Source organism: Aythya fuligula, chromosome 2, assembly GCF_009819795.1.
Source record: "Aythya fuligula isolate bAytFul2 chromosome 2, bAytFul2.pri, whole genome shotgun sequence".
NCBI lineage: Eukaryota > Metazoa > Chordata > Aves > Anseriformes > Anatidae > Aythya > Aythya fuligula.
Window position 1 is genome coordinate 41,349,213 of NC_045560.1, and position 25,033 is coordinate 41,374,245.

The window sequence follows — 25,033 nt, forward strand, 5'->3', positions numbered from 1 at the left end:
TTAACTAACAGTTTAACAGAGCACAAGTGTATCATTTTACAATAATGACCTTTATTAATAAATGGATGATAAACATGTTTATGTGGTGTTTGCCCTGGAGCATTAATAGTAAAGATAATAATAAATGTGTGTAAGGAATGCAGCTATTTTCATAGTTCAAGGCAGCCTGCTTGCAAAACAAACAAACAAAACCCTATTGTAAATGCTTTTGCTTCCTTTTTTTTTTTTTTTAATTATTATTATTATTTATTTTATTTTAATAATTTTAGTTGGATATTAAAATCCACCAACGCTGGATTTTCACCCTTCTACAGCAGCCCTAGCATACAAGTGAGGTGCCTTGTGGAGGTCCATTCCCCACCAGGTCTGGCAGTGCCAATCCTGCAATTTGAGCATGTTTTAGGAAGTGTTAATGTAATTTCTCAAACAGATCGCAGCTCCTTCATGAGGGCCCATCCTCAGAATGATAGATGCAAACTTGATTCAACTTTGGGCAAACTGAATCTTCCTGAGCATTCTGGTTCAGAGCACAGTGATAACTACATATGTTGACTGAAATCAGCCTGTAATAGTTGAAAAGAAAGCCATAGTTGTGTTAAATTATAATAGTCAATTTTAACCCAGTCTTATAAATTTATAGGCATAATACCGTTGGCTAAATCTGCTTGCCAACATGGAAATTTCATTATTGTTATCTGCATTCCTTAAAATATGCTAAGAGGTATACATTTCTACTGTCTTACCCTGGAACTAAAACTTGTCCATATCTTCATGCACATGTTATGTGGGGAGAAGAAAGCTATGATAGAACTTTTTAAACTATATCAACAATAATAAATGATTGATACTGAAAAATGAAATATCAAATAATCACAGAAGTACTTCAAAGATTTATTCTTTTACTAAAGAAGGAAAAAATGTTTGTTTTCAAATTTGCCAGAAGTAAGAGAACAAAGGCAAATGATTGAACAATTTTGATATTTCCTGCAGAATAAAAGCAGTTATCGGGACCCCGTGAGAGAATAAGTTCACCAAGAGGCACTGTGTTGAAACAGAAACACAGTACGAGAGAAATACAGTCATGATATTTCAGGAAAGCCAGGTGCAGGAATAAAAATAACTTTATTTATATCTTTGGCTTTGATTATCTTTTTCATTGGGTAGAAACCTGCAAAAGCAGAATTGTGCAAATTGCTCAATTCTAGATGTTCACAGGGATTTTTTTTTCCACAATGTATGTTCTAGACCCTTCTTGACAAATCCTATTGTTTATAAAACTTCCAAACTCGTCTGCACTGCTTTGCTGCTTTGGATGTAAATAATAATTTACAACTTCTTTCCTCCCTGAAAGTGTGCAAAAGAATTCAGAATTAATTCCTCCCCAACTTTAATTATCTAAATCAGAATGTAAACAGGTAAGGAAATGTTTTCCTCCTTTTAAGCCATTAACCTTGAGCTTGACCTGACCAGTGGTTTAAAGAAAATTCATAATGTTGTTAAGAAAGCTGTTAGGAGGTGAGTTTCCACAGTAGAAGTAATTACAAATGATGCTACTTCTGATAGATCATTAATTTCTGATAGATCATTAATTGATCAAAAATTCTTTAATTCATTAATTGATCATGAATTGATCATAAATTCTGATAGATCATTAATAAAAATGCAATAGCATTTTTATTATTTTATGCTACTGCATTTTTATTAATGATCTATCAGAAGTGTCCAAATATTGAAAAGTAAACTGCTCCTCCATTTGGAACTCATCCTTTCAGGCTCTGGGCATCTACCACAGTTGTATACCACTCTGAGACAGCTGAAGCTATTGAGAGCTGCTAGAAATTGACCAGTGATGGTGTTCTCCAACAAGGGTAGCAGAGTTTAGGATTAAATTGCTTAGAGCTGCTGGTGGTATCAGTGTATGTTCTAAGGTAGTATAGTATACAAGTGTATGGTGCCATCAAACATAGCTACTCTTGAATAAGACCAGGACCCAGAGGGAAAAGAAACCACTTTCTCTTCCCCTTTTCAGTTTTGATGGTTAAGATGGAAGGGAACCTGAAACAGAAAAAGAGGTGACTTGATCAAGATCACACAGCAACTTGATCAAGATTGTGCAGGAACTCAGCCCCTATCTCCTGACTCTCGCTTCAGTGCTTTTATATTACAGATATTCAATCCTTTCTAGGTGTTGTGGAAAACACTGTGTATCCAGCTGAAAGCTATCAACAGCTAAGGTTTACAAAAGCTAAGAAAAATAGCTCACAGCAATCATCCCTCAAGCCTTATGGCACATAAGGGCTGTAAGAGCAAACTGTCTCCATGATTATGATACTGGTTCCCCATGGAACACGTGACTGAGCATTCATCTGTTTTATTCTTGTTCTTATACAATTACTCATCAGCTAAATTATTAATTTCACCCAGAGTAGTATAGTATATAAAATACAGAATACGAGAATGGTTTGAATCAGAAGGGACCTTAAAAATCATCTCATTCCAATCCCTCTGACATGGGCAGGAACTCCTTCTTCTAGACCAAGTAGCCCAAAGCCCCATCCAACCTGGCCTTAAACAATTCCAGAAACAGGGCATCCACAGCTTCTCTGGGCAACCTGTCCCAGTGCCTCCACATCCTCTCAGTGAAGATTTTTTTTCCTTAAATCTAATCCAAACCTACCCTTTTCCATTTAAAAGCCATTACCCCTTGTCCTATGCCTATGCTCCCTGACAAAGAGTCCCCTCCCCAGCTTTCCTGTAGCCCCCTTTAGGCACTGGCAGGCCGCTGTAAGGTCTCCCTGGAGCATTCTTTTCTCCAGGCTGAACAACCCCAGCTCTCTCAACCTGTTTTCATAGGAGAGGTGTTTCAGCTCCCTGATCATCCTCATGGCCCTCCTCTGAACTCTCTCTAACATGTCCATGTCCTTCTTGTGCTGGGGGCCCCAGAGCTGAACACAGGGCTCCAGGTGGGGTCTCTTGAGAGCAGAGCAGAGGGGAACAATCACCTCCTTCAGCCTTCTGGCCATGCTTCTTTTGATACAGCCCAGGATGCAGTTGGCTTTCTGGGCTGCAAGTGCATGTTGCCAGCTCATTTTGAGCTGCTCATCAACCACCACCCCCATGTCCTTCTCAGGGCTGCTCTTAGTCCATTCTATGCAGAGCCTGTATTTGTTCTTAGGGTTGCCCTGGCCCAGATGCATGACCTTGCAGTTGGCCTTGTTCAGCGTCATGAGGTTTGCACAGACCCACCTCTCAAGCTTGTCAAGGTCCCTCTGGAAAGCATCCCTTACCTCCAGCATGTCGGTTGCACTGCTCAGCTTATTTCCCTTGTAGAATATCTTGTTAGGGAATAAATAAATAAATAAATAAATAAATAAAATTATTTTTCATGACACTCATCCAAACTTTTCTTCTTTACTAGTTTCACCATAGGGAAATGAGATCAAGAAAATGAGCCATACTCGAGTTAATCCCATGTAAATCTGAAGAAGCTCCATTCAGGTCCATTGCAGGTTAAACCACTGTAGCTGATAGTGGGTTGTATCCCCATGGCTCCCTTTTGTGATGATATTCTAAGCTAATCAAGTAAATTTGCAGTTTTATGTGCTATAAGTAGGCATTTGTATGCAACGATCCTGCACTGACTTGATTTTTCTGGACTGAAAAAATAAAGACGTATTTATCCAGATGTACCTGGAAGACAATGGTAGAAGCTTATATTATGTAAGTTTGAAGAATTCATTATTATTTTAGTTGGTTAATGCTGTTGGAAGAAAATAAAATATCTTTTTTTTTTTTTTTTTTTTTTTTTTTAGAGGACTTGGATGGTTTTGTGTTACAGAGCATATAGGCAAGTAGATAGTATTTCAGCTCACTAATATCAAAGGACTGTCTGGTAATAATTTATTTATTGCCTGTAGATATTTTGCCACTAGTTATGAAAATCAGCGAAAGTAAATAAGTTTCAATGGATATTCTGTGTTCTGATGGTGATGGTGTAAATCGCAGTATGTTATTGATATGTTCTGAAGAAGATATTTACAGTGGTTCTCATAAAAATATCCTAATACAGACAAGTGGCAGTGAGATGAAACCACATGCTGTGTGTATATATACATGTATGTGTATATGTATACATTTAAAAAATCTCCTTTGGCCTTTCAAAAGTTTAGCTTAATTCAGTAGAAACATTTCTAGTGAAATGGGATTTCAGTCTTGGATTGTAGACTGATTCTGTGAGGTCTTTTGTCTCTTTTATGTATCACTATCTCCAGATGCAAATACAGCTGTGGTGGGCTTTCAGTGGACCATCTCCAACCTAGATTCTTGAGATCCTTGAAGAAGATAAGCATGTAAAAGTAGGCAGAAGGGAAAACAGCAATTCTTTTCTCCTTTTTTCTTTTTCTGTATATTTCCTCTTTTTTTTTTTTTTTTTTTTAAATTAACTTTGTTTCAGACAGAAATAACATGATGCATTTGCCAGAAAACCCTACAAAGGCTTTGACTTAAATAAGCTGTAATACTGCATCAAAAATACTTACCAAAGTCTGAACTGATTCTTCCCACTCTCTCCTGTGTTCCGGTCTCCATTTGCTCCTTCCCTAATTACTGTTGCTTTCGATGTATTTATTATTTATTAAGGTTAATAATTTTGGAAATGCTGAGCAGAGGTAAACAAAAGCACAGACACTTCTCATTCATGGTTCTTAGGACTGTTCTTAGTGCAAATAGGCTGATGTTTAACAGGGAAAATTTACCTTTCCCTCATCCCTTAGTAAGAAAAGATTTGTTTTAGCATTGTGACAATATACCTAGGAGAAAATCCCCTAGCTCAAATGCATTTTAAAAAGCTGAATATATGTGAAAGTGCATCCTATTAACTGATTCCCTCTTGATGCTAATGAACTAAGAGAATCTTTATCCTGGCAGACAGTGCTTGACTGCCTGCTGCTCTTGTGAAATTATTGCTCTGTCCTGCTTTCTACAGCTGCCTTCAGGCTGTCTGTTAAAGTTCACAGACTGTAATTGTTTGGGTCATATATTAGCCTTTGCTTTACAAAAGAGGCTAAGTAATCTGAATATTTCCATGGCATGCCTGCTGACTTTAATAATCTATTAAGGATTTCAGGTAGTCTGAGGTTTACCTTAATTTTTCTGCACTAATAATAGGAAAAAGTCAATACCATCATGAATTTGCAATGGAAATTGGAATTAATAATGTGTTGGTGAGGCAGAAGTCAGGACTGCTGGCAGAGAAAAATAATGCCTAATTTTTGGAGACAATGTGCCTGAGTAACTAGAATAATACTCTGGGGTTAGGAAGGTTGGCTCTGGTTCCCTGAATATGTCCTACAGTACCAGCTGTCCAAGCCTCTGACGGTGAAGCCATAAGCATCTTTCATTAGGCACTAAAACCCTGGAGCCTTTAGATGTGTAGGTCTTGACCTCTGTGAATTATGGCTTGTTTGGTGTGCAACGTGGATTATTACAGCTTTGCACTTTTTTTAAAAGATACTAAGAACAATGAATTAAAAACATCCTAATATATGATTGCTAGCTTTTTTCATTTTAAGCTGAGAAATGTGATCCTAAACTAAAGATGAACTTCAAGTCAAGTTGATTTAACTGTCCTAATCTGGCCCTACAGAAACACAAGGTATAAATAGCTGTAGCAGAGAGGTACCGCTGAGGAGCCATGGCTTGATGGCAGATATTTCTTAAGAACCTCTGTTCATTCAACAGCTCCTCTACTCAGTAGTCCATTGGCAGGTAGCTTTTCTCCAGGTTTGTGTTGATTTCCACAGCAAATTTCTTTTTGCTACCTTCATAGGTTTAGAGAAGGATCTGGGGACATCAGAGCTTGTCATAGTTGTCTTATGCTGATGGTACAGTCACCTTGATATTTTTAAGTAGGACTGGCCAAAGGTTTGCAACTGGAAACTGGCTATCTTGAGGAAAACAGCCCATGTTTTGGAAGCTTCCAAACAGATTTCTCCTGCTAGCATTTAGATTAATGAGATTTTTACTGTGAACATATCATAGATAAACCTGTGGTAAACCCATGGGTTGAGAGATCAGGATATCTTGTTTGGGTTTTTCAGTGCTTGAGCTTTTGCCAACATCTACTATACTGAGCAACCAAGGAGTTGTTATGTAGTTGAACTGGGATTTTTCAAATGAGATCAACAGCATATCATCTAAATTCCAGGTTGATTTACAATTAAGATGTTGTACAAGAGAATCCACTTCTGCTGTGTAAATATTATTACTCATGTTTTTACAGTGGCTAGATTCTAGTCTCTAGGACTTCAGACACCTTCCTCCATGGTCTCACAACCTCCTCTTCACTTCTCAGTCTCCACCTTTTTAGTCCTGTGCAGTATTCTTAAAATTGATTTCTGCAATTGCAAACTGTTTAAATGCTACCTTACTGAACACAAATAATAATGATAATAAAAGTAGTTGGAGTGATTGTAAAGGAGCAAACCCTTAATGTGTGAAAGTAAGATGGATTTTAATAGTCAACAGTATTAGGATATACTGTGTGTTCTTGTAATGAAAGTTTTATCGGTTAGAAAGCTTTCTCCTCTTTCTCTGGAAAGGTTAACACTGAAGCTTTACCCTGTCCTTCCTTGTGTTTGTTCTAAGATATCCCTTGCAGAAAGGCTTAGACCAACTTGAGCTTCATAAAAATGATTTGCTGCATGGAAATAATCTGACTAACATGTCCAGTTTGTCCACAAATGCAGGGACATATTTTCAAGATAACTGTATTGGACAAGTTTCTTTGAGAAACTAACCTCAGTTTTTGGGGTGCCCAAAGATTAGCTGTAGCTGCATAGGTAGATATATGGCTCCAGATTTGCTACAAAAGACTAAAATGCTTTTTAAATGCAAGATTTATTCTGAAATCAACAGAAGAATCATCAGTCATCACAACAAATCCTAGAAAATACGTTTTGAGAAGTTAATCTCACTTATTAAAATGATAAATCTAGAGGAACACAGAACTTGTCATGTTGGAGTAGACTCCTGTTTTTAGTTTAGTATCCTGCATCAAAGCACATCATCAGATACTACAAACCTGATGTGGTGGACTCATCTTGACAAACAAGTTTATTGGATCCCCTCGAATGTGAAGGTGTCCCAAGAACGTTCGGAAACCCCTCTGTCTTTGAAAGGACCAAAGAGTTCTCTCTGCCCCTGCTGGTTTACAGCCTTCATTGTACTGACTGTTTCAAGGCATTCATCTGCTGAAATGACCCAGCGATGTTCCTGTGAAGGGGATCCACTCCCACAGGTTTATAATAAAATTAGTTCCTTACATGACCATATACTGCTTTTTCCAAGCCTTTCTTTTTCCTTTCTTCTTTCATCTGTTTAACACTCCCATTTCATTGTAGCTCTAGTAGCTCACTGTGTGAAGATGGGCTTGTGGTTGCTTGTGGTTCATTCCACAGCTCCTAGAATCCAACATTGCTGCTTTCTAGTTCAAGGCTGTGGCCCAAAGCTGGGGGACTGGACCCGCGTACTGTGAAGAACGTTAATGGTCAGGCAGAATCTGTTAGAAGAGGAACAGAAAATGTAACTTCTCTCTCTCTGCCACCCTTATCTGAATGATTGTATGAGAAAAACTGTGAACTTTGGTTTGAGGTTGAACTTTGTTCTTCTTCATGCCATCTTCTTTCTTTAGAAATCATCAGGTTTTATTGAGAGGTGAAGTGTGTACCTAGTTCCAAGAAGTGCTGAACACAGTCCACAATGCCTTGAGAGGCTCTGGCCATCCAAAACTTGCCCTAGGAGGAAAAGAGCTTCTGCTTCTTGCCATCCCTTTCACTTGCCATTTACATCAGAAGCAGAGCTCTCTTACAATCAAATGAAAATATGCTTCTGAGAGAGGCTGTGGATATAATATCCACATATATGGATATAGGGGGAGGAAGGTGTATGTGTGTGTGCATTATTTTTTTTTTGGTGGTGGTTCCCTCCCTCCCATTTCCCCTATCTTTTGACATGCATACGTTTTGGGGATGGGGAGATTAGAGGAGCTATGGATTTTTCTGTTGGGATTTTTTTGCATTCCACCAATTTTATTTCCAGTAGTTAATTCTCTGTTATTGTTTAGGCTAATACAAAACAGCTAAGCTCTTTTATTATGTATGAAAATGAAAGGAAACAAAAAGTATCTTCCAGAGACATTTTAATCCTAATTAAAATTGAAGGAGGAAAGAGAAGGAATTAAATACACTTTATAGTCTTAACTTATTCCCCATCAAATAAGACATTTTCCATTCCAGAATGCCCCTACTTAATTTCAAATCAGCCTTTCAGCCTTCACCATGAGTGACAGGGCAAAGAGGAGAATGTCTGCCAGTTTCTTGAGAGAATTTATTTCAGATTCTTCTGAGCTATGAAAAGGATTTGTCATTGTCAATACTGGCGACGTGGCTGATCAGAACCCTGGTCAGCCTTGTCATCAAGAAGCAAATAGTGTATGCATACATGACAGAAAGAGAGAGACAGAGAAATTACACTGCAGATAAATTTTACTCAATCTACCGATCTGTCTGCATTTATTCTAGCTTTCATTTCATTATTTTTTGGGGAAGGTAAGAGAAACCAAAGAGAAACTCAAAATAAGAGAAACAATTCAATTTACTCTTAAATTTACTTCACTCGGTAATTAGGAAATAAGCCTGTGAGAAGGAGCATGCAGGCTTGGGGAGAGGAATGCAAAGCTCATTCCTAAGATATCCCCGTTTACATGCTGTGAAATTTCATCAGTTACTTTCAGGAGACCCAAAAGATACTGTGATAAGTGATACTCCCGTGTTAAGAAGTTTGGGATCTGCAAAGCATCCAGAATTCCAGGGGCTTAGCTGAGCTTACCAGCAGTAGCTGACACTTTTTGATCTGCCAACTGAGCCAGGAATCACTTCAGAACAGGTGTCCATGTGAGGTTTTCCATTGCATTATGATTCTGGTCAGCTTCAGGCTTTCACTGCACTTTCAATTTGATCTAAAAATACTTTTAGCTGATGCGTGCTATAAAACAAGCAGTTGTAGGTGAGCTGGTACTGTCTTCCGTAATTGCAAGATTCAGTTATTTGTAACTTCAAAGGTCAAGAGGTGCAACCCTGATAAAACAATTCACCAATATATATGAGTGCTTCTGACACAAGTAGGAGGTTTTCCTTCTAGATCATAGACGACTGCAGAAGGTATTTGGTGTACAAAGAAAACTTTTGTCTCTGAGTCCTGAAGATCCTCAGGCTCTCTATTGTCCTTTTCTTTTGCTTGTTGGAGATAAAGAACTAAGACATGTTAGATAATCACAGTCTGTGCAGCCAGTCCCTCCCAGGCTGCTCCTAGTCAAAAGTGTACGGCTATAGAAAATGTACAGACAGTCTGTCTTGGTTTCAGTAGAAGTTGAATAAACCATTAGCTGGCTCCAAAATGGCTGAAGCTTAAGGTTATTAAAGGGGTGGCATAAACAGCCAAAATGTAAGTAGATTCTCTTAATTTGATGATCTGGGGCTGTAGTATGTCCTCGGAGTATCAAAATTGGAGAAGCAATGTATCAGTTTCACATTGTCCTCTTTATGTTCATCTTTCTCTGCTTAGGCACTGCCTCTGTGGTTCTTGTGCTTGGTTGTACAGGAAATCTCAACACAGCCCAAAACCTACTGCCTTGTCAGCATGGAGTATATTCAGGACTGGTATTTAAGTCAGATGCCTAGATTAGAAATTAGTAATAAAAATCGGGCTATTGGAAAATTAAATATATTTGTATTTCTTTAATCATGGGTTTCAATTGTGGAACAGCTGTACTCTTATTTTACTACATCGCAGGATCTCCAAATGTTCTTGAGTCTTTTAGAAAAATAGCAACAAAATCTGCTGTGAAGTTCTTAACTTTAATTTCATTGGCATATCCATCATAAGAGGCTGTTAAGGAAATTAAGCAGTGGAAGAGTGAGAACTAAATTTGTATGAGGCACTAGAAAAATTCTGATGTACAAAACTGCTTGCATAAATGGCAGTTTTTCAACATGGGTGAAGCTCTTTAGCTGATATCCAAAGCCCCACAATAATTACTAGAGATGCAGGGTGGGGGTGAACAGAAGGAAAGGATAGTTCTGTCTTGTTTTTAAAGAAGAAAATGTCACTTTGTCAAACTTAATATATTAATTAGATGCATTTTGATCCGATGATATTCTAATGAAATCCAGCTTTATGTTGTATTTTGCCTATCCAGGGCAGCATCAGTCCAGGCTTTTAGGTGTTGCAGCTCCAAGACAATTCAGAAGATGGATTTCCCACAGACCCTTAGGGAAGAAAATTTCAAACAACTTAATCTTACACTTAAGAAAGCTAATGCCAATCATTCTGTGATTGAGACTTTTATAGAGTATTTTCAGCTAAGAGTATTTTAGATCAAATTGAAAGTGCAAAGAGGGAGAGGAAATTTGGATGAAACCTACTTCTAAAATGCTGTTCATGATTTGGAAAAGTGTCCTAAAAGGAGACAGACACAAGGATAAGCTAAGCCTCAGCCATGAAGAATTGTAGAGAAATAATGAAGTTGAATGTGGAAGTGACTAATGCTTCACAGAGTTTTAAATTTTGGACAACTTTTATCAAAAAGTTTACAACTGATAATCTTCCTTCTGTAAAGTCTTCCATTTTCCTCAATCCTTGTCTGTTTGTTTGTTCTTGTCCTGTTTTGTCAAACAGATCTTTTCAGCTGCGTGAAAAAACAGGTTACAACAAGTAAAAAGAAAACTTGAAGAAAAGTTTTGCTACAAAAATAGCTGGAACTGCTTACATGTATTGCTGGATTCTAAATTGTGGCAACTCAGAAGGAAACACTGAGAAATTGTTTGTCAGTAAGCCCAAACCATTGCTGTTAGCCCTCAGAATTTACTTCTGAGGAGAACTCATGTTAAGTGACTCCTGGTGCAGGGTCCCAACTGCTATATCTGGCTCCTGCTCAGAGGAAAAAAAAATATCTAGGCAACAAAATGTTTTGCACTGTTTGGCTTAAGCTTAAAAACAACAACCCAACAACAAGTAACCTGAGGGCCGAAACTAATTGTGAGAAATCTTATCCCATACACTGTCATCTTACGAAAGAGAACTATGAAAAATAGGGTCAAATGCAGCATGTCTTCTGCTATCCATAGCTGTGGAGTTCTGGGGGTGACCAAGTATAAATAGAATTCCTCTATATAAACAAGTGTGGTGTCTATATGGACCAGCAGAAGAAGGTTTCTCCCTTCCCCACTGATAAACAAATGAGTTGGGTGTTGTGTTTTTCCCATAATCTCCCGGGTGCCTCAGACCTCTCCCTTGAAGCATCATTTACACAGTGCTTTGATTGTCTGCCAGAAAGCTTGTGAGAAGCTATCTTGCTGAAAAGGAAAAGGACAGCAATTGCAACCCATCCTGTTGATGTGGTCAAGGGCCCTGTCATACTGTCATACTAGAGGATTTTCTCTGTCAGCAGGATAGCATGCTCCTGATCTGAGCAGGTGGCAAAGGGGGTCTTGTGTTGATGTCTACTTGCAGTCATTAGCTGCAAGGGTGTTGCTTTGGTGCATTTTCATTGACCAGTATTTTTTTTTTCTTGAGCAATTTAGCTTTTGAGTGTGAAAAAGAGGAACCTAAACAGCCTAAATCTTCAGTGGGGCTTAGTCCAGGAAAGGCCAGCATTTTCCCCTTTTTTTACCCTACCACTTAACCTTTGGCATCAGAAATCAACATTCGCTTAAAACAACAACAACAAAAACCTTAGATGCAGACATATTTGTTTGTAACTTGTTTATACTCCATTTTTACCTCCTGGTCACATTTCGCCTCACTTCATTTTATCTTGTAGTCAACAAACTGTTGGACATGGTTGACTGTTAATGTAAATAGTAGCTTAAGATATATATGGCTCCTTGGTGTCTGTGAACTTCTTGGGTAGGATTCATCTTTCCTGATTTTAAGCAATAGGCTTTAAGTGGTTGTCCTTTATCCTCCCAAAGGGAAATCTTTCTGTCCCAAAGTTGGGCACCTCAGATGGGGTGGATGATCTACCTTCCGAAAGGCTCCATTGCTGGTGTTTGATTACAGATGGAGCAAAACTTGGTTATGCAAGGTTAGACCAACAGTCTCCATTTAGCAATCTAAAGTTAGGAGAGAGGAATTCTAACCTTCTACGACAAAGATAATCTTCATGGATGGAAAACACAGATGATTTCAGATGCATATCTATGTATAGGGAAATACAAGTAGTACTGAATGGGAAGGGAGTCTTCATCTTTGATCTTCATCTAGTTTTAATTAAAATTATAGATTAAGTATGTCTGATGCCTGAAGAAAGTACACATTTGTTCACAGAATCACAGAATCACCTAGGTTGGAAGAAACCTCCAAGATCATCGAGTCCAACCTCTGACCTAACGCTAACAAGTCCTCCACTAAACCATATCACTGAGCTCTACATCTAAACGTCTTTTCAAGACCTCCAGGGATAGTGACTCAACCACTTCCCTGGACAGCCCATTCCAATGCCTAACAACCCTTTCGGTAAAGAAGCTTTTTTGTAATATCCAACCTAAACCTCCCCTGGTGCAACTTTAGCCCATTCTTTCCCTCCCTTCTTCCCCCTCTGGTTCCCCCTTTCTCCTCTACCCCCATCCCCCCCCTCCTCAAAAAAGAAGCACTCACACAACCCCTGAGAATTGGCAAGAGTTGTTTATTACCAGGACGTCTTGCAGGCAAGCCTGCAGGATGTCCGCGGTGTTTGGCAGCTCCAAGCTAATGCTTGCAATGGAGCCTGAGCAACGAGTAGGGGGCTCACCGGGCACTCCTGTGATGCTGTTGGTGCTCTTGGATGGCAGAGCACAAAGACATGACGCAGTAGTCCCAGGTCTGTTTGGGCAGAGGTGGATCCACTTCTGTGGGCTGGGCACCAGAGGTCCCTCGGGCACTGGTGTGTCTTGTGCCACCAGTGCCATCCCTCCACCCACGACACCTCTCCTTCTGCTCAGGTGCGTTACTTCTTGGTGCTTCACCAGACAGCATAGCTGTCCCCACACCAAGAGGCCTGCTGCTCGCCTCGCTCTTCTGGCCTCCTTCCTGCCGCACCAGCTGGCAGTCAGAGGGCCGAGATGCTCAGCGAGTGGTAGGCCAGCTGCAGGGGGCCTGTGTTATAGGGCCCATGGGCAGTGGTGGCCACTGTGACCTCAGCAAGCCTCTGTGATGGAGTGGTCCACGTGTGGCCAAAGGTGGCTGTGTCGGGAGCGGCCTCGAAGATGGAGGAGGGTTGGGAGGTGAGGGCCCCTTTTCTGGGGCTGGATCCCCAGGCTATTTGGCTTGCCAGAGAGAAAGGCTGCCCCTCGGCTGCAGGGACCATCCTGTGCCCTGGCAGACTTCTTGAGGAAACTGCAGAAGGCAATAAATTGTCTTCTAAAAATGATTCTCTCATACATACATATGGCTCGATTTGGTAACAGAAGCAGCTCTTCATGCACTTCACAAAGGAATAGTCCATTTCCTAGGAAAGGGAAATGTCATCCTCTTCGATCTGCAACTGTAAATAACCAATGTGAAGTCCTGTAATTCATAACTAAGTCATGTCTGACAAGACCAATTAGTCTGCTCCACTCTAAGTACAAAAATCAGAGCTGCTGTTTTTAAGCCACGAATGCAAAACATCTCCAGAAAGCCCACTTACGCCAAATGATAACATATTTGTGTGTTTTCTCGGAGCTGAAATTAGTAGCAATTTACAAGTATAGACACTTCTAATTAAGATTTTGTGTGTGAGTGTGTGTATCAGGAATTGGTAGTATTGGTATTTTATTTGCCTGCTTTAGCTTTTTACATTTAAATGACCAAGTTTAAGGTCTTTTATATATATGTGTATGTGTGTATAAATTAGATATAACCACAGAAAATAAAACCCCAGTGTGAATATTCTCTCTTTGCCCTTTTTGAGTCATAGTACACAGTACAATCATGATTCCATGGTGCAATGCAGCACTGTGTAAGAAATCCCCAAGCTGCCTTCAAGCAGTCAGCTGTGTCAATATGGCACAGTACGATGTCATGAAACAAAGCTAGTGCAGGTCCCCGAAGCCGTGTATTCACATTACTTATTCCGCAGCCATCTCCTTCCAGCTTGAAGGAGCCCTGCTGGGACGTGAGAAGGGATCTCGGTGCCATGCTCCATTGCTCGTTGTAGTTATCCTTTTGTAGTTTGTGCAAGGCTTGGTGAGCCACTCAGATCACACAACGTTGCATATGTTCTTGGCCTGTGTGACTAGTACAGCTAAAGGCATGGTCTGAATTACAAGGGTAATGATTTACTTTAAAATTCTGCTCCATGATGTGCTGATGCATTAGTTACATATGTGACTGTGAATTGTGATAAAGCTGGTTGCCACATGAACATATTCCCAGGCCAACTAAATATAAAAACATCAAAGTTCTATTTATGGTTTCTTCTAGAATCTGCTTAGAGATAAGTTTTAACCTGAAGATGTTCACCCCCCAAAAAAATCTGTTTAAAAACCAACCAAACAAACAATCTGAGCATGTGATTTTTACGTATTTTGTATGTAAAAAAATAAAAGGAGGTAAAATTCACTGAATGATCCTTATGCTGCTAATAACCTGCTTAGCACTGTCATATGTGTGGAGAGAAGCTTGGACAGAAACCTACTAAAAAAGTGAAGATGGCAAAATTTCAGTCATGTATTCAAATGTCTATCTGCTATCCCTATTTAATTCAGACAACATTGAAATGGACTTTAAAAACCTATTTTAATAATACAGGTATTACTTTCATTTTTCAAATTTCTCCAGGAAACCAAAACCTTAATTTTTGAAGCTGTGCTGCGTAAGAAAGGAAGTCAAAGTCAAATCGACTCCTTTATTTTGTAGCACAAAATTTTCATTGCTTCTTTTAGTGCTTCAGCATTGCAGCTATAAAAGAAGGCAACCATACAGTACACTTGGCACTGCTCACAAAAAAAATAATTCCTAGCAAATAAGATCATTCTGCAGTAGGGTCTTAATTAGATTTTTCTGAAGCCAGAAAACAAGTTATTCAAATCTCCTCTTCACCCTGCCACTGTCAGAAGTAGCAACAGCAGCAGAATTGAGGGTAGCCAATTGACACTGAGTTAATTTTCAGCTAGGGTATGAGGTCTATGTATCTTATTTACATGTGCTTGTAGTGCCTTCTTTCTAATATTTTGCCCACCTTTTGTACAAACAAGCTGTGTTTGCAGATGGAGTCTGAAGAGCAGGTGTTGTTCATATGTAGATGTGCAGTTAAACTCTACCTACAAATCCCCTGGGGAAAATCTTCTGACAAAACTGCCTCAAGGAAGTCACAGGCTGTGATGTAGGGTCTGTCAGAGGAAGATGTTCAGTGACAGGCTGACTGGAAAGAGCTGGATAGTTTATTCTATATGAAGTCGTAAGTCATTCTGCTCTCATTTTAGGATCCATCTTGCATAAAACAATTTATCAGTAACTTCAACATTAGAAAGACCTGAAAGTCCCCTGTAAGATGTGCCTTTTGCCAAAAGTTGATGACATATTCTTGTGTGCCCTATGAAACTGTACCAAATATGCTAAACTCATTCCGCTTCTTTACAGAAGAGGCAGATAGGGGAAGCAAACACAAAAAATACTTCATTTTGATGTTACACTCATTTATCTCCAGATCAATGGGAAGCATTTAGCTGACAGTCAGATTTAGTTACCTCTGACAGTGAACCTGGTATCCAGACTTCAAGGCATTTACTATTCCTGGAGGAGGGCTCAGGGACTCACTGAAAGCCCTGTTTTGGAAGAGGGTATTTTCTACAGTCCCAAGAGCACCAAAATAATCCCTAAAATGTTGAGCAGTTAATTTTGCTTTTATTTCAGAGGCCAACAGTCTCAATTCATGTCAGACAGTGGGGAAGGGAAATCTCCAGCTGGGAAGTGAAATAAAGGACACCGTGAGCACAGGAAAGTGCAGGAGGATAAAGAAACTGGAGAGAGAGGAAGCAGAAAGAAAGGGCAGGCATCATTTTCTGCTTCCCTTTCCTTTAATGCCAGGAGTCCTTTAGTGCTGCCTCAGATACCATCAGGGAATCACTCTGACACCTGACCGGGGGAAGCAAAGGATAACCCTGAGAGATGTTTCATCTAACAGCAAAGGCACAAAATTTGAAAGGGAACGATGCCACTTTTAGTGAGAGTATTGCTTGGGCCAGGGGACTCGAGGCTTCACTGTTTCACTAAGCGGCATTGCAGGGAGCGATGCAGTATTTGCCTCTCATTCTTTCTTTCACCCTTTCCCAGGTGAGCTCTGCTCATTCTGCTCGCAGCAGCTTGCTACACCTCTGTGTCACTGGGTCACTCGGTGCAGCGCTCACCGTAGTGACAGGGGAACTGTGCTGCTGCGTGCATCAGCTTTAACCTGTACAAGTGACAATAATGAGAGGTTTCTTCTTGAGAGGAAGCAAGGTTAACTGTCTGGCTGAGCCATGGACTTTCGAAGGGAAGGTTTCCTCACAGCAGTACACTACCAGGTGACACCACTGCATTGCTTTCTCAAGGGCTGACCAAGGTCAGCATCACACCTCTTTGCAAAGGGTCAGGCTGACCTGAAAAGTACCAACTAATGCACCCCTCAGTCAAGCCTGTTACTCAATTCTGATGGAGTTATAACAAATGCAGGAAGACCTGGAGTTCGAGGTGGTAGCATAACAAAATGTAGTCATGAGACGCTTCTTTCTGCTGCAAAAATATGGCTATAAAATATCTTAGTCTATTTTCTGCTATCCTCAGATATGTCATCAACATCAAGGAGTTGGCTGACTTGGATGAGGGTGGGCAGGCTCCCTTGGTGTGTGGGACCAGAGACCAATGTTGGAGAGCTGCAGCCTCACTTCAAAAAGTTTGTTGGAAAAGTAGAAAGGGCTACAGGAATGCTTGTTCTCCTAACAAGTAATGTAGCAGGAGAGTAAAGGGTCTCCAAATTTTAGCTTATCCAAAATAAGGTACAAGCAATTGATAACACGTGCAGATTGCTCCTGTGTTCATCAGCAAAAAGACATTAGTAAACCTAAGTTTTGAAAGCTGAAGCTGAAAGCATTCAATAAGATATTAGGTGATTTTTTTTTATTTATTTTTTTTTTTTAGTTTTGGGGTAAGAAAATAACCAAACATGAGCAGAGCTTCTCGTGGACTGATTCATAAAAGCATCATTGCCTGCGTCCTACCAGTCAAAGTAACATAGATGCAGTTGTTGATCTTGTCTTGGGGTGAGAGAAAGCACAAAATGACCTTGGTCCACAAATTATTTGCTATTCTTTTCTCTATTATTCCTTTACTGAAAGAAGCATAGTTTTGTATTTTTTTTACAAAGCAAATCCCTAAGATATTCACTGGAGGTAGGAGCGTCTGACTCCATATTTTTCAGCGTATGTTCTGGCTCACATCAGTCCACTGTGACACAGTTGCACATCTTCTGAAATAATATCAGGGGTTTACTAAAATGTTTCACTGTAATGTCATGGTCAAAGGGCAGCAATGCTCTGCTTTTCTGGGTGGGCCAGTCCAGGTCTGGTAGTGCCATCCCTGTGAACTGAACTCAGAGCTACTTCTTTAGCTCGCTCTACTGACCCTCTCGCTTTGATCTTCTGCTTTATACTTAGCGCAGCTACTGAAGTGAATAAGAACTTCAGCCTGAGAAATGGTTTGTGTGGAAATTGAGTTCTTCATTCAGAATAGAAAAATGCAGGCTCTTAGATCTGTCTTCTGAGTGGGAAAAAAAAAAAAAAAGAAAAAAAAAAAAGAGGAGAGAGAAAGGAGGAAAAAAAAGCAAAATAAAAGTAGAGTTTGAAAATGCAGTACGGTTGAATAAGTCCATAGGGGCATCAGTGCTGTTAGATAGAATGCCATGGGGTTTGAAAGGAGTTGGAAAACAAGAAGTATATGTTGATATGAGGCCACTGTGGAATATAAGCAGACAGCAATATATCATTTTGAGGAATGAAATAAATTTAAGAATTGAAAGTTACTGTCATCTAATGTTTGTCTGCCATCATCTTTCTGATGCGTGGTATGCATCTTTTGGTGTTAGTGTGCATCCCCCTTCTGCTGTCTCCATTAGTGCTTTCATACATATGAAAGTCATTTTATGTTTTCATCGTTAGAAGTGCAAAGAACTGTAAGGTTTTTGTTTGTTTGTTTGTTTGCTTGTTTCCCAAGAACAGCAGAGAACTAGCAAAATGCAGAGTTCTTAGATTTTCAATTTTAGTAACCTTAATGCTAAGATCGAGCCATATTTGGGTAGCTTTGACTGCTTTCCCGTAAGCAGCTCTACACAAACTAACTGGATCTTTATGCAGCCGGCTTAGCTGTTCTGGTGGCATTCTGGGTTGGACTCTCTTTAATTATCTGCACAGCTACCTTTAATACATTTAACAATAGCTTCCAGAAATAAATGTGCAAGTTGTCCTCCTATGCTCTTACAGAAGAAGTCAATCGTTTCCTCTTATTCTGCACCAAATTTCCTGTTCTCAGCCTTGTCATGAACCTCGTCTTTTTTTTTTTTTTTTTTTTCTCACCTGCTTTCTGCTATAATGAGCTGACTTTCTCTTGAAATGTCTCATTTCTGTCAGACTGCTTGTGAATCCTTACTTTTTTCACCACCAGTTCCATCTGTCATATTACTTTGACTCCTGTAAGAGTTGACAATAAGGTTACTACCTAGAAAATGAAACAAGATGTTCCAAACATTGTATCTGTCCAGCCAACAGTTCTTAATTCTGTGTTAAACAGTGATTTAAAATACTTAAAATATTCACAGAATTTGTTTGATTTTGGATTCTGTTGAGACCAAGGGTGACAGTCAAGGGTGACAGATTGTGTGTCACTTGACTGTATCATTAATAACCATCACCAGTATCTTTCTATAAATATATATGTATTATTTTTATCCATATGGAGTAATGGATATGAAACTGTATGGTGTAATGCTCACAGCGGAATCTTTTTGTTCTTTCTTGCTGGCTTGAAACTGAAGGGAAGCATACATAGTCTCACGAGTTTCCAGTGCATCTTGTTTCAGCTGCAGAGAGTAACAGAAATTCTAAATGATGAGAATTCACACAAAACATGCAAGGTCAGGGTAAAGTTTACAATAACCAGGTCAGTTCTCCCGATACGTCTAGATCTAGGAATAGATCTACCAGCAGCTGAAGTTACCTCATGGAAGGCAGTGATCATAATTCTTAACCAACAATAAATTTTTATAAAGATACTAAAATTAGCTTAAGGGGACCAAAGAAGAGTAAGATGCCTGCCTCATCTCTGCTTAAGATTGTTATTTCATGCAGGGGAAAGAACACTTTGCAAATTCATTTTCTTCAGAATTTAATAAAGTGCTGTAAAATGTCCTCAGCAACTGCTAGCTCCCTGTGGGGACAGAACTGAGTACCACGTGCAATTAAGCAATAGCAGTGTTTGGTCCAGAATGACAGTTAGTTAGCTTTGGGGTGCGTTATGTGTGATGCTTTATGTATGTGATAATGGCAGGACTTTAAGTTGGATTTCTGGATGAGTTAACCTGTCTTTATTCAAACTAGAAGAGATATATGCAGAAATAGGGGATGCTGCTCTGATAAACCCTTCTGTTTTGAACATAAAAGCTGAGGTACATACTTTCTCCCTCTTTTTGCCAATTAATTTTGCAAAGATGTGTTTTTGAACACTCGTGGTATTTTTTTAAAAAAAATTGCACAGGTTCTGGAGATTTTGATAGAAATAAAGATGCAGATACTTTTGTGGAGCTCATAGCTTATATACGTTTTGTATTGTCAGAGGAGATGAATTACTCAAGGTCAACAACAATATTGGAAAACACCGGAGCTGATGACATGTAGCTTTCCAGGCTTAACTTTTGCACTAGGGGTTCCTTCTACAAATATGTGCCCAAGTACAGATTGAAAATAGCATGTTCTATTGTTATGTGCTAGATGTTTAATTAAAACTGTAAAAAGTCCAATTATTAGGTTAGTCATTGCCTATGTTTTTATAATCAGAACATGGCATTTGACCTTAGTTTCAAGTGCTTTGTGTTTGAAATGGAATATGAGATGATTATCTATGGAGTGTAATGACTGTGCTCTTGTTTTGTACCAGAAAAGCAAATTCACGTGGTCCCACTTACAGTTGTGCAATTTGTCTTGACTTCAGAGATTTTGATGAAATGGGATAACTTCTAGGCACAAAGCCAAATGCATGGAAAGTAGGTTTTCCATCCAGAACACTCCTGTAATCACAAGGACAGTGATCCAGGTGACCATACCTGTAGGCCTAAGGAAAAATGACATTTTTTTTAAACTGATGTTTAGCCTGAGGACAAACTCATTTACTATTGTGTGAAGTTTCTGTTGAGACATTACTATGTATAAAACTTCAAGTCATGTGATTTACACTTCCACTGTATATGTTATTTCACTATTTTTTTTCTGGGTTTCAAGAGAATATGTAAAAAAGAAAACACGAAAATCCTCAAAGATAGAGGGAAGGAAAGCATTCACAGTTAATCCAGTTAATCTCCAAATCTATTCATCCCCCTTCACATGAACCGAGAACTGAGAACAGCAGTCAGGGTTGGAAATATAGCTTTAGACAGGCTGCATTTTAGGCTGATGCAAGCAGTTCCACAACTTGATGGTCTGGGAACTAATGAGATTTTGAATGGGAGGAGGAGGGGGTTGCCCTCATCTTTTCTCTACCAGCAGTATATTTTACCACAGACCCTATATTTATGGTATCTTTTATTCGTGCAACTTTTTTTTTCTCTCTTTTTTTCTCTTTTATCTTTTTTTACCCTTCTCTGGAGAAAGGCCAGCTTTTCTGTCCACAGAACAGCAAGACTCATTATAGCCATCTCTTTTTTCTGACTTGGTCTTCTGATCAATTTTCCAATCTTTTGAAGGATGTAGTAAAAATAAAATATGTATCAAGCTGAAAAAAAAAAAAAAAGAAATTTGGACAAAAAAAAGAGTAGAGATGTGGATTTTCAAAATACAGAGAAACAATCAAATAAAAGTTGGAGGCTAACTTTGGAGGAGTTTTCAGTTTTGCAGCTGGAAGGAATCTTTGCTGCCGAAGCCAGCACCTGCATCGCCCTTAACCTAGCATCATGTTCTCCTTTAATATATCTGTGGCATCTTTGTAACAACTAGCTGTGACGGCAGGACTGGACTATGCCCAGAATGATGTCCTACCTCTTCCTCAGATCTCCAGCACCCTCCATTGTAGAAAGTCACTGTAACTCCCATAACTTATTCACTGTAATATTTACATGAGCCTGAAGTCTGTTTTACTACACAGCTATATCAACAGCAGCATGGATATAAAATCCAAAATTTAACAGATGGGGGCATCCTGGATATCAAATACAGATTATTTGTAAAGATCCAGTGAGTGAGGAAGAAGCTAGTATCAGTTTATGTTCCTGGAACATTTTACCTCCAGGATGGGATGCTGTCCCTGGGTAAGGTTGCTCCTTTTCAACAATACTGCACTCTCTTTCTCTTTCACTCATATTTTAAATTGGCAAAATCTCAGAGGTGTTCATACCAAGCTTCATTTGTCCTGGAAATTTAATCATAGATAACTCTATTGTATAGCCAATGGAAGTGGAAGCCAGTAATTTATCTCTGTCATCTACAGAGATGTTTGAGTAGCTTAAGAATATTCTACCATAAATCCTATCTGAGTTAACAGATAAGGTCTAATTAGAGGAGCTGTAGTGGTAGAGCCTGTGCTTGAGAAGTAGGTCACAGGGCCATATTAGAAAGATAAGAGTTAGATGTAAACAAGAAGAGAGAATAAAGTATAGGAAAATAGCTAAATAGATAATGTCAGATTGGGTATTAATTTAGTAATCCTTTGAAAGATGTTTGTATTATTTTCAGGAAACTCTACTAAAGAAAATTATGGGAAGAGTAAAAGGAAAATGACTTACTACTCCAGTAACTCAAAAGTTATGGTGGGGCTGTTTGTATAGTGGTAAAGACTGGAAAAACTCCCTAGACACTAGTACAAGAAAGTGAGGGCTCCATTAAAGACAACTCCAGAGACACTGATTCTTGGGGATACTTTGAGAGCAAGTCTGTAGGAGGATTTTTTTTTGGGGGGGAAACAAATGTAGAAAGGACAGGTCCATCCCTAAATACAACACTTGTTCCATAGGCTTGTGGAGGGGTGGTCTGGTGTTAGCTCCTGTGTCCCCCCCAAGGATATCCCATGTTCTTCTGGCCTATGATACTCATGGGGAAAGCATTGCCTGTGCAATACCTGTCTTGCTAATTGATAGCAAATAATTGCTGTATTATTTTGATATGCTTGTGTGTTTGTGTTATATGAGCAATCCCCTATCCTGACATTAAGATAAAATTACTTTCTATTCTGGGAAGCAGAAGGATGATATCTGGACTGCGTTAAAGTGCTGATCTACTCTGAGACCTGACTGTACCATATACATCTCCCTTCTGCTGCAGGAGTAAAAGCAAATCACCTTAGCAAACCCAGCCACCACTGTCGCTGTTATCACCTCTATCTCCATAGCCCCCCCCATTCAGCAAAGTGTTTAAGAAGTGCTATGCCTCTGAGGGAATGGTTCTGTTTTCTTGTTTGGGGCTTCTTACATGCTGAAAACTAAGCAACAACTTTAGTATGTTGTTTAGCCCCCAAGCAGAAATCAAGAAGAAGGAATAATGGCTCTGCCTCATCTTGGTAGTTACACTCCTAATTCATTCTCTCCACTTTGTAGGAAACTGAAGCCAGTTGCCCTAAATCAAGAGGGAGGCACCTATAGTATTTTATAGTATTGTGCTATTAAGCATACTTCTACGACTGTTTTTTTATTAAGTTTGTCCCACTGCAACCTCCTTGAAAGAATAAGTGCAACTCAGTGCAAGTAAGGATTGCAGAAGAGTCCTCAAAGACTGCTCCGTGTTGTATTTTTATATCTGTCCTAATATTGGCTAGCTATTCTTACAAAGCTGTGATTTCTGTCTTTGTTAAACAAGGTTCCTTAAAAAGCCTTTAAACAGCTGAATAACCTCTATGACAGAAACTCCTATTTATGGTGCTCATCAAAACCCTTCAGGATCCCTGCAGACCAAATACCTAAGCTACTATCTTTATGTCCTTCTTAGCAAGTCTGTTTATTCACATCCAGGGTCTCCAGTGCATCTTATAAACATACTCTTTATGAAATTATTTTCACTTTGTTAGAGTTCATAAAAGACATGCCAACAGAAAAGTTGCTCAAGCTCACCTCTCACGTAAGCGTACTGGTGCCTTAATTCCCACAGTACCCTGCCAGACTTTTGCATATTCCATTATTTATTTACTACTGATTAGATGACAGGTTTTGGGGTTTTGTTCTATAATTAAATGGGCTCTTCTTACACTCTCCATTATAACAATTTTCCTGTTGATGATGACAGTATAAATGTGTATGAGAGGGGCATGGAATACTGTGCCTGCTGAAGATTGAATAACGATAAGGTCCGATTTCTCCTACAAAATAAAATCATAGAATCATAGAATCATTTAGGTTGGAAAAGAACTGTAAGATCATCTAGTCCAACCTTTAACCTAGCACTGCCAAGTCCACCATTAAGCCATGTCACTAAGCACTACATCTAGATGTTTTTTTGAAGACTTCCAGGGATGATGACTCAACTACTTCCCTGGGTAGCCTCTTCCAATACTTCACAACTCTTTCAGTGAAGATTTTTTTCCTAATATCCAATCTAAACCTCCCCTGGTGCAAGTATAGGCCATTTCCTCTTGTCTTATCACCTGGTGTTTGGGAGAAGAGACCAATTCCCACCTCGCTGTAGTCTCCTTTAAGGTAATTAATTGTAGAGTACGATAAGGTCTCCCCTGAGCCTCCTTTTCTCCAGGCTAAACAGCTCCAGCTCCTTCATTTGCCCCTCCTAAGACTTGTTCTCCAGACCCTTCACCAGCTTTATTGCCTTTCTTTGGACATGCTTCAGGGCCTGGATATTGTTATTGTAGTGAGGGGCCCAATCACTACCCTAATGCTAGGATAGTCACTTCCCTAGTGCTGCTGGCCACACTATTTCTGATATAAGCCAGGGTGCTGTTGGCCTTCTTGGCCACCTGAGCACACTGGTGGCTTATATTCAGCCAGATATAAACCAATACCCCCAGGTCTCCTTCCGTTGGGCAGCTTTCCAGCCACTCTTCCCTGTAGTGCTGTATAGGGTTGTTGTGCCCCAAGTGCAGGACCCGGCACTTGGCCTTGTTGAACCTCATATAGCTGGCCTTAGCCCATTGGTCCAGCCTATCCAGATCCCTCTACAGAGCTCTCCTACACCCAGGCAGATCAACATTTGTACCCAACTTGGTGTTGGGTACTTGGTGTTGGCCCCAGTACTGAGCCCTGGGGGACACCACTTGTGACTAGCCACCAGCTGGATTTAACTCCATTCACCGTGACTCTTTGGGCCCAGCCACCCAGCCAGTTTTTAACACAGTAAAGCGTGCACCCATTCAAGCCACAAACAGACAGTTTCTCCAGGAGAACACTGTGGGAAACCGTCAAAAGTCTTACTGAAGTCTAAGTAGACTACATCCACAGCCTTTCCACTGAGAATGTCACCTTGTTACAGGAGATGAGGTTTGTCAAGCAGGGCCTGCCTTTGATAAACCCATGCTGACTGGGCCTGATTGCCTGATTGCCCTGTAGGTGCTGCGTGATGGCACTCAATCTTCTCCATGAGCTTCCCTGCACCAAGGTCAGACTGACATGCCTGTAATTTTCTAGATCCTCTTTCTGGCCCTTTTTGTACATGGGCATTACATTTTCTAGCTGCTAGTTGACTGGGACCTTCCCTGCTAGCCAGAACTGCTGGTAAATTATGGAAAGCAACTTGGTGAGCACTTCCACCAGCTCCCTCTGTACCCTCAGGTGGATCCCAGCTAG

The 25,033-nt window shown here is 39.8% G+C and overlaps 1 protein-coding gene and 1 long non-coding RNA gene across 2 annotated transcripts in view; one reads left to right on the plus strand and one right to left on the minus strand.

Moving 5' to 3' along the window:
- LRRC3B (leucine rich repeat containing 3B) overlaps positions 1–25,033 on the plus strand; it is a 165,523-nt gene that overhangs the window by 26,759 nt on the left and 113,731 nt on the right. The window lies entirely within an intron of this gene.
- LOC116486459 lies at positions 10,162–24,794 on the minus strand. The gene is made up of 3 exons (XR_004252957.1): positions 24,718–24,794; positions 22,925–22,926; positions 10,162–10,175 (listed from the first exon to the last, which is right to left on the minus strand). It is a non-coding gene; the product is annotated as an uncharacterized LOC116486459 (long non-coding RNA).